This window comes from Malus domestica, chromosome 11, assembly GCF_042453785.1.
Source record: "Malus domestica chromosome 11, GDT2T_hap1".
NCBI lineage: Eukaryota > Viridiplantae > Streptophyta > Magnoliopsida > Rosales > Rosaceae > Malus > Malus domestica.
In genome coordinates, this window is record NC_091671.1 from 22,816,782 (window position 1) to 22,826,533 (window position 9,752).

Below are 9,752 nucleotides of genomic sequence, written 5' to 3' on the forward strand. Positions count from 1 at the left end.
AACATGTATATATAGGCCCCAAAAACCGTAGAGAATCAGATTAGGCAGTGGGGAAATGCACAGCAATGAGGGTGAATTTGTGGTGTGCAATGGTCCAAGGATGAAAATGGAGCAATGATGCAAAGTATGGAGGGTAAAATGGAGTGGTATTTCAGCTAGGGAGCATGAATGATTGTGTTCATTGCATGGAAATGAAAAGGGGAGGTGAAATGTTTCAGAAATTAGTTAAAGGTGCAGCAACATGTGTTGCACAAGGCATTGGATCCCAAATGTGGATGATGGAGCATCAATTGGTGCATGGAATGGTTGTGAAATCTGATGGGTGAAGGGAACAAGAGGTATGCAGCAATTGAGTGTGATAATTGAGTGTATTGAGGCATGAAATCAGAAATATTTTAGGGGACAAGGATGATTAAGCATGCATGGGAATCCAAAGGGAATGCTATGTGGATTGCACGGCAAGGATGTGTGTCCTTTTGTGGCTGAGTTCATGATCCTTTGTACACTAATTCTTCACATTCTTAGCCTCTTTAAGTCTTCAATTTCGTCCAAACCTTGGTTCCAAATATGTGACTTGCATTCCAAGCTCCATTTTGCTCCAAAATGCTCCAAAATGCATCTTCTTGCCTACTTTGTCCTTAAAATCTGAAAACACACGAAAATGACTTTAAACATTAAAATAACTAAGGAAACACGACATAAATGCACAAGAACAAGCCAACTAAGTCGCATAAATATGCTCCTATCAAATTCCCCCACACTTAGCTTTTGCTAGTCCCCGAGCAAACAAAGAAATAAAACGAAACTAAACAAATACAACACAACCTAAACCTTCCAACATTTGCCACAGGGATTTCCAATGCACATGACATGTTAAAGATTATCATCCCCACATATTTGAGTCATCTCTACACTTAAGCACATACTTAATCACAGTCACTACTTACTTGTTCACGTTAATCAATTAAAACAATGTTTTGAATGTAGTGACATGCCTTAGAGAGTTCGCTCAAGTCCTTACAAAGTATGCACTCAATTTTCACTCAGATTTCCAACTACACACCCTATACTAGTCATATGTGAGAAGATTGATGTAAACATGAAAACGAATGCTCACATATATGTATTACAAAGAAAGCGATTTCTGGAACATGTTTAGATATGATCTCATGAATGGAATGCTACTACTTAGATGCGAGAACCAGTGACACCATATGCTCATATCAATTTCAAACTCCACATATTTAAACGCATGATACTCAAGATGAAGTCAAAGGTTGTAACGGGCTTGGGGTGTTGGCTAACAAATGAAGGTAAGGGAAAACAAACGTTCTTAAAGCAATAGCAAATAAAATAATGAACTTGAACTTAGAATTCACTTAGATTGCAGAAATCAACTTTTAGACGTAAGGGAAAGATTTAAACAACTCTTAGGGTCAAATTCAACTTCTTTTTTTTTTTTTTTTTTTCACCCGTGCCTATGGCACACTACTTACATGAGAAACACTTCCCCCACACTTATTTTCTGCCATACATAATCACAAGGAATTCAATTTGAATCATGCTTTACTATGCTTTAAGAACAAGGGTATGGATGGTCCTAATCTAGGCTAGGTGAGGATAACGTGGGTTAACAAAGAACGTAGGCTAAAAAGGCTCAATGGGGTTAACTTAAACAAATGATGAAGTAGGATACAAGGCAATTTGGCTTTGGTGGTGGTAACTACACAACTTCATCTTGAATATGTGTTATGCAAATCAATATCATGCTTTGAATGAAATGGGCATGAGTTCTAGCATTTGGAACTAAATGATGAAACGCCTTCTAAGTAGTAACCAAGCAAAGAAAAATGAGATCATGCAACGACTTTAGAAAACAATAATGCACAGATTATCAACTCTCCAAATAACGTTTAGGCTCAAGTCTCACAAGGTTGTAGCATTTGTTTGAGTTCCTTTCTTCAAGCATGTTACAAAAACTAATTTTTCCTTTATGATTGCATGTGAATTCATAAATTATAACTACAACCAAGTATAAACCAAAGAGCATATCAAACTTTCATCCATGTTTATAATTCTTTTTAACAGTCATGTAATTAAAAACCAAATCCTCATCATTGTGTTGGAAGGTACCCTAAGACACAAAATAAACAAACAAAAACAACTCTTTTTGGGTTTTTCAAAACAATTTTTTCAAATTTTTATGAAATTTTCGGATTTTTATGTCAAAACATACTAAAACATTCCAAAACAGCTTAAAAACACTTAAACAGCAAGGAACAACACTAGAAGTAATGGGTGATAATTTTCTACGAATTTTCATGCAAAACAGTAGTTACCAATTCCCCCACACTTAAATCGAACATTGTCCTCAATGTTTCAAGCATATACTCACACCAAAAACAAGCAAATAACAAACGACAAATAAACATGACAAATATGGCAAAGTAAAAACCAGACAGAGTAGAGTTTAAGAACGCAAATCTGGTTTTGGAGATAGTTGATCTTGTTGACTTTCCACAGCTTTGATCTTGAACTGGATTGGAATTGTACGGCGAAGCTTTGCTCTTTGGTGATGTTGCAATTCCTTATTTGTTCTCCAAGCAGATGTGGCAGCTTCTCTAGTTCTTCATCTCAGACTCCTTTTGCTGGGTTGATTGTTCAAGCTGTATTCTTCTCTGTTTGTTTCTTCTGCACGACGGGCAGGCACGAGGTAAAGGTGTTGGTCTGTTTCTTTCTTCGATCTTTCCAAGTGCCCACCTCTTGCTTTCTTTCTCCTTGTCCCTAGTTGAGGATGAATCAGCATGTTGTCTCCACATGTTTCGAGGTATCATCTTCACTTCCCTTATACGTGAGAGACGAAGAGGAAGCACAAGATGATGAGTACTCGAGAGCAGGTGTTGGCTGGAGAAAGGACAGGGAGAAAGCATGATATGAGATACTCGTGCTCTCAACCTTTATGATATGAAATACTTGTGCTCTGGATGGGTTGTTTGCAGGGGTATCCCAGGGGATGAGAAATACAGAGTGACTCGAGAGGGTTTGTTGGAAAGCCATTTCAGAGAGGATGAAAGGTTAAGTGAGGCTGAAAGTTGGGTGAGACTGCTTCACTTTGAAGTTCAACATTTATAGAATTTTCTTAATGGCTAGGAAGGCATTGTTCCATTACTCGCGTCGGCCAGCCTGGGATAATTTAACAGTAGTTTTCACGTGCATTCCGCTTCTCTAGAATTTTTTTACAGATTGTACGTGATTTACGCAACGCAGATGTGCAATTTGACATATGCTGACACGTCTTGATAAAGCAGAGGCCTCTTTAATATCCGGAATTTGCGCTTCGAGTTCTGAGCTTCTTTGAGGGCAGAGATTGCATGTGACAAGTGCTGACGAGGCTGAGAGAGACAGATGGTTGGAATCGGCGCTTCGACAGACTGCCCGTGATTTTCGCAAAGCTGAGTTGCGTGTGATGGGTGCTGACGAGGCTGAGAAAGCTGACACTCTTCGATATCTAGAATTGGTGGTTTGTGAGCAAGCTCAACTTTTGAGAAAGCTGGCGCCTCTTCGATTTTTGAATGGCTTCTTCGATTTCTGAGCTCTCCTCTTCGATTTCTGAAATCCCATCGCGTGCTGATTTTTATAGAGGTATGCAGGACGTTCAAAGCACACTTGAATTTCTGCCTGTAAAAACTCCCGTTTTGTACTTCTACGATCTTGTCTTGTCCGATCTCCTCTTTCTTTAACACCTCTGAAAAATGTCTGGCCCTTCCGACCGTCGTTTTGACTTGAACCTTGGTGAAGGAGCAGCCCCTCCTTCTCCAAACAACATATGGCGTCCGCCCTTCATATCCCCTACTGGTCCTCTTACCGTTGGGGATTCAGTGATGAAAAATGACATGATCGCTGCGGTGGTGGCCCAGAACCTTGTCACCACCAGAGATAACAGACTGCTCTCTAGACAGTCTGATGAATTGGCTGTTAAAGAGTCTCTGGCTCTTAGCGTGCAGTGTGCGGGTTCTGTGTCCAACATAGCCCAACGCCTATTTGCTCGAACCCGTCAAGTTGAATCGTTGGCGGCTGAAGTACTGAGTCTCAAAGAGGAGATTAGAGGACTCAAGCATGAAAATAAACAATTGCACAAACTTGCACACAACTATGCCACAAACATGAAGAGGAAAATTGACCAGCTGCATGAATCTGATGGTCAGTTTTACTTGATCATCGGAGGTTTGTGGGTTTGTTCCAACAGCATTTGCCGTCGTCTTCTGAGGCTGTACCGCGTAGTGAAGCTACAAATGATCAACCTCCGGTACCTCCTCCTTCTGTGGCTCTATCGACTGCTGAGATTCCGCCAACTACTGAGACTTCTCCCAAGCAGCCATTGTGAAGGCTCCCTCTTGTCTTATGTTGTGTTTCTTTATTTCCCAGTTTCCTGTTCATTTCCATGAAGTTTAATATTAAAAACCTTTTGCATATTTGTTAATGTTTCAAAATAGAAAGTCATACCCCAAAAATAATTAAATACGCAAAAATATTAACAATCAAGCAGAATAAATGGGTTGCCTCCCTTGAAGCGCTTGCTTTAACGTCTTCCAGCCGGACGATACCACATTGATCAACCTTCATGGGAACCCACGGCATGCAGTGGGATATCCTCCACAACATGCTCCACAAAGTGCTCGTAGTACGGCTTCAAGCGATGTCCATTCACCTTGAATTCTTGCCCGGTTCTCAAGCTCTTAATTTGGACTGCACCATGCATAAAAAGATTAGTAACAACAAATGGGCCAACCCACTTGGAACGTAACTTACCAGGGAATAGACGAAGACGGGAGTTGAACAACAACACTTTCTGCCCAATTTCGAAAGTCTTGCCTCGAAGCATCTTATCATGGAATGCCGTGGTCTTCTCTTTGTAAATTCTAGCATTCTCATAAGCTTCATGCCTTATCTCATCAAGTTCACTCAATTGAAGCTTTCGATGAATTCCAGCTTGGTCCACATTCAAATTGAAGGTCTTGATGGCCCAATGAGCTCTATGTTCTAATTCCACGGGAAGATGGCAAGGCTTGCCATACACAAGTCGAAAAGGAGACATACCAATGGGGGTCTTGTAAGCCGTTCGATACACCCATAATGCATCATCCAACCGTAAGCTCCAATCTTTTCTATTTGGCCCAACGGTCTTCTCCAAAATCTGTTTGATCTCACGATTCGATATCTCGGCTTGGCCATTGGTTTGGGGGTGGTAAGGTGTGGAGACCTTATGCGTCACATGGTACTTCTTGAGTAATGCCTCAATGGTACGGTTGCAAAAATGAGACCCGCCATCACTGATTAGCCCCCTAGGCATCCCAAACCTAGAAAAGATATTAGTTTTCACAAAATCTGCCACAACTTTAGAATCGTTAGTTCGAGTGGCTTTCGCTTCCACCCACTTGGAAACATAATCAACGGCAAGTAATATGTAAGTGAAACCAAAAGATGAAGGAAAAGGACCCATAAAATCGATACCCCAAACATCAAAGATTTCAACAACAAAGATGGGTACCTGCGCCATTTGATCTTTTTGGCCAATATTACCTGTCCTTTGGCATCGATCACATGTTAAACAAAAGGTTCTAGCATCTTTAAACAAAGTAGGCCAATAAAAACCACATTCAAGAACCTTAAAAGCTGTCCTTTGGGTGCCAAAGTGACCCCCACATGCATATGTGTGACAAAAACTTAAAATTGAGTGAAAATCTGATTCATGCACACATCTTCTTATAACCTGATCTGAACAATATTTCCACAAGTATGGGTCATCCCAAACATAAAATCTAGCATCCTTTTTAAGTTTATCACGTTGGAATTTGTTTAGGGTGCTAGGAACTTGTTTAGTCACCAAATAATTCACCAAATCTGCGTACCAAGGAGCACTTACTTGAACGGACAAGAGTTGTTCATCCGGAAATGTTTCGGAGATGGGAAGATCCTCCTCTTCGCGCACCAACCTGCTTAGGTGGTCGGCAACAACATTATCACTCCCCTTCTTGTCCTTGATTTTGATGTCAAATTCTTGAAGTAGAAGCATCCAACAAATGAGTCTAGGTTTAGCTTCTTTCTTGGTGAACAAGTACTTCAAGGCTGCATGGTCAATGAAAACAATAACTTTAGTACCAATTAGATATGATCTAAATTTATCTGAAGCAAATACAACCGCCAAAAGTTCTTTTTCGATTGTAGAATAATTCAACTGAGCATCATTCAAAGTGCGTGAAGCATAATAAATAACATGTGGCTGTTTATTTTTTCTTTGACCCAAAACAGCGCCAAGTGCATAATCTGATGCATCACACATCAATTCAAAGGGAATTGACCAATCCGGGGGAGTTATGATGGGTGCCGTGGTGAGGAGGTCCTTGAGATGCTTGAAAGCTTGCTCACATGCCTCGTTGAACTCGAAAGTCACTTCCTTTTGTAGGAGACGGCATAGGGGTTGTGCAATCTTGGAAAAGTCCTCGATAAATCGTCGGTAGAATCCTGCATGACCAAGGAAAGAACGAACCTCTTTCACCGAAGTGGGAGAGGGTAAGTAGCGTACAAGATCTATTTTAGACTTATCAACTTCAATTCCACGTTCAGAGATAATATGACCCAAAACAATACCTTGTTTAACCATAAAATGGCATTTCTCCCAATTTAACACAAGGTTTGTTTCAACACAACGTTTCAAGATTAAAGTGAGATTATCCAAGCAATTATCAAATGAATTACCAAACACACTAAAATCATCCATGAATATCTCAATAATTCTCTCAACATAATCAAAAAAGATGCTAACCATACACCTTTGAAACGTGGCAGGAGCATTGCACAAACCGAATGGCATGCGTCGATATGCAAACGTTCCAAAGGTACAAGTAAAAGTGGTCCTTTCTTGATCATCCGGGGCAATAACAATCTGATTATAACCGGAGTATCCATCAAGAAAGCAATAAAAGGAATGACCTGCTAACCTTTCGAGCATTTGATCTAGGAACGGTAATGGGAAGTGATCTTTCCTTGTGGTTGCATTTAGCTTCCTATAATCAATGCACACTCGCCAACCAGTTTGAATTCGGGTGGGCACAAGCTCATTCTCCGCATTCTCCACAACCGTCACTCCAGATTTCTTGGGTACACATTGGATAGGTGAAACCCAACGGCTATCGGAGATGGGATAAATTACCCCACAATCTAGAAGTTTGATTATCTCTTTTTTCACAACTTCCATCATCGGAGGGTTAAGACGGCGTTGAGCCTCTCTAGTTGGTTTGGCCCCCTCCTCAAGAAATATGTGATGCATACAAGTCGTAGGGCTTATACCTTTAATATCGGCCAATGTCCATCCTAGGGCAGATTTGAATTCCTTCAACACACGCACTAGCTTCTCCTCCTCTTGTGCCGTGAGGGATGAGGAGATGATGGCAGGTAGTGTCTCGTTTTCCCCCAAAAAGATGTACTTCAAATGGCTTGGTAGGGGTTTGAGATCAAGTATGGGTGCCTGAACGATGGATGGAAGCAACTTGTTAGTCGAAATTGGAATGGAATTAAAGTTAGGAGACTTATCACCATGCTTAGATAGTGACTCAAGGGCAGCAACCAACTCAAAAATTTCATCACTAGGAGGCACGACTTGGCCTAGTCCATGTATGCCGTGGGTTACACTAGAATCTGCCCCCTTGGTTGTGAGTTCCATTCCTTGTGTAATGACTTTTTCAAGCGCATCGTCATTCAAATCTTCAAGATATCCCTGCGCCAAAGAGTCAATTATATCAATAGAGAAACATGAATGGTCCTCACTAAGGTACTTAATGGAATCAGAAAGATTAAAATTAACAACTTCCCCATCAAATTCCATGGACAACGTTCCACTATACACGTCAATCTTCGTTCGGGCCGTCTTCATGAATGGCCTTCCAAGGAGGATGGGCAATGAAGGAGCATGATCCGATTCATCCATTTCGAGCACATAAAAATCTGCTGGGAAGACTAAATGATCAACCTGCACCAAAACGTCTTCCAACACTCCCTTTGGATAAGCGTTAGATCTATCGGCCAATTGTATGATTACACCATCATGTTTCAACTCGCCTAAGTTCATGGATACATAAATGGAGTATGGCATAACATTTATAGAGGCTCCTAAATCTAGCATGGCAGATTTGAAAGGGGTGTTACCAATGACGCACGGAATTGTAAAGCTACCCGGATCTTTGCATTTGGGGGGTAGTTAGCGTTGCAAGATGGCGGAGACATTCTCACCTACCTTTACCACTTCCTTAGTTGAAATCCTCTTCCTAGTGGTGCATAGCTCCTTTAAAAACTTAGCGTATCTCGGGACTTGCTTAATGGCATCCAACAAGGGTATGTTGACTTGAACTTTCCTAAGTGTCTCAATGATGTCCTTTTCAGCTTCTTCCTTCTTTGTTTGCACAAACATGCTAGGAAAATGAGCATTCGAAGGCACAACATTAGTAGAAACTGGATTTGACACATTCTTACCTTTATTGGATGAATTGGACAGATTTGGAGCCATGGGGGCTTGCGGCATAGGTGTGTCCACCTTTGCCGTGGGTGGGCATGCTTCCTCCTCCTCAAATTGAAGTTTTTCATCCTCTTTGTGACCTGTTTTTGATGAAGAACCTGCCCCAATCTCTTTTCCACTTCTCAAGAGTATGGCCTTTGAACTTTCAAAGCCTCCCTTCGGGTTTGGAATGGTAGAACTAGGAAGCCTTCCTTGGTCTCTAATCTGCCCAACAACCTCGACAATCTGTCCCATTTGTTTCTCTAGTTGATCCACCCTTTTGTTTTGATTTTCTTGCCCATTAGTCAAAGTGGTTAGTAACTTAACAAGTGTATCATTATCTAAAGCATTACCTGAAGTATTTAGGGCAGATTGTGGTTCGACTTGAGGGGGTGCGTATGGTTTATTGTAGAAGCCCGAGGGTTGTTGCCTAAAGCCTCCTTGTGGTTGGGCTTGTTGTGGCTCTCTCCATTTGAAGTTTGGATGGTCTCTCCACCCCGGATTATACGTGTTGGTATATGGATCATGTCTTGGCTGATTTTGGCTTTGAAACCCAATGGCATTAGCGCTCTCCCATCCACCATTCTCAGTGAGTTGAGGACACTTTTCGGATGCATGTCCTTGGATAGAACATATGCCACACATCATGGGTCCTTGAATCTTCATTCCCTCGGCCATCTGTGAAACAAGAGAAGTAAGATTAGCTAACTGAGATTGAATATTGGAAGTGGAACTTACCTAATGCACTTGTTGCCGTGGGGGTCCTCTTTGGCCTACACCTTCGTATTGTTGAGCGTTCAACGCTCGATTAGCAATCAAGATTTTTGCAGCCATGGGCGTTTTGTCTACCAATGCTCCACCCGCCGAGGCATCGAGCATTTGACGTTCTAGTGGTAGGAGCCCTTCGTAGAAGTATTGGAAAAGCAATTCCTCCTTCATCTGATGTTGTGGACAAGAAGCAACAAGTGATTTAAATCGTTCATAATATGTAGGAAAAGACTCACCTTCATCTTGTTGAATTCCACTTATTTTTTTACGAAGAAGAATGATGCGAGAAGTTGGGAAAAACTTCTCCAGAAACGCCCTCTTCATACTCTCCCAAGATGTAACTGTACCGGGAGCCAACTCGTATAACCAATCCTTGGCTTTGTCCATTAAAGAGAATGGAAAAACCTTCATCTTTAAAATACTTCCGTCAACGGTA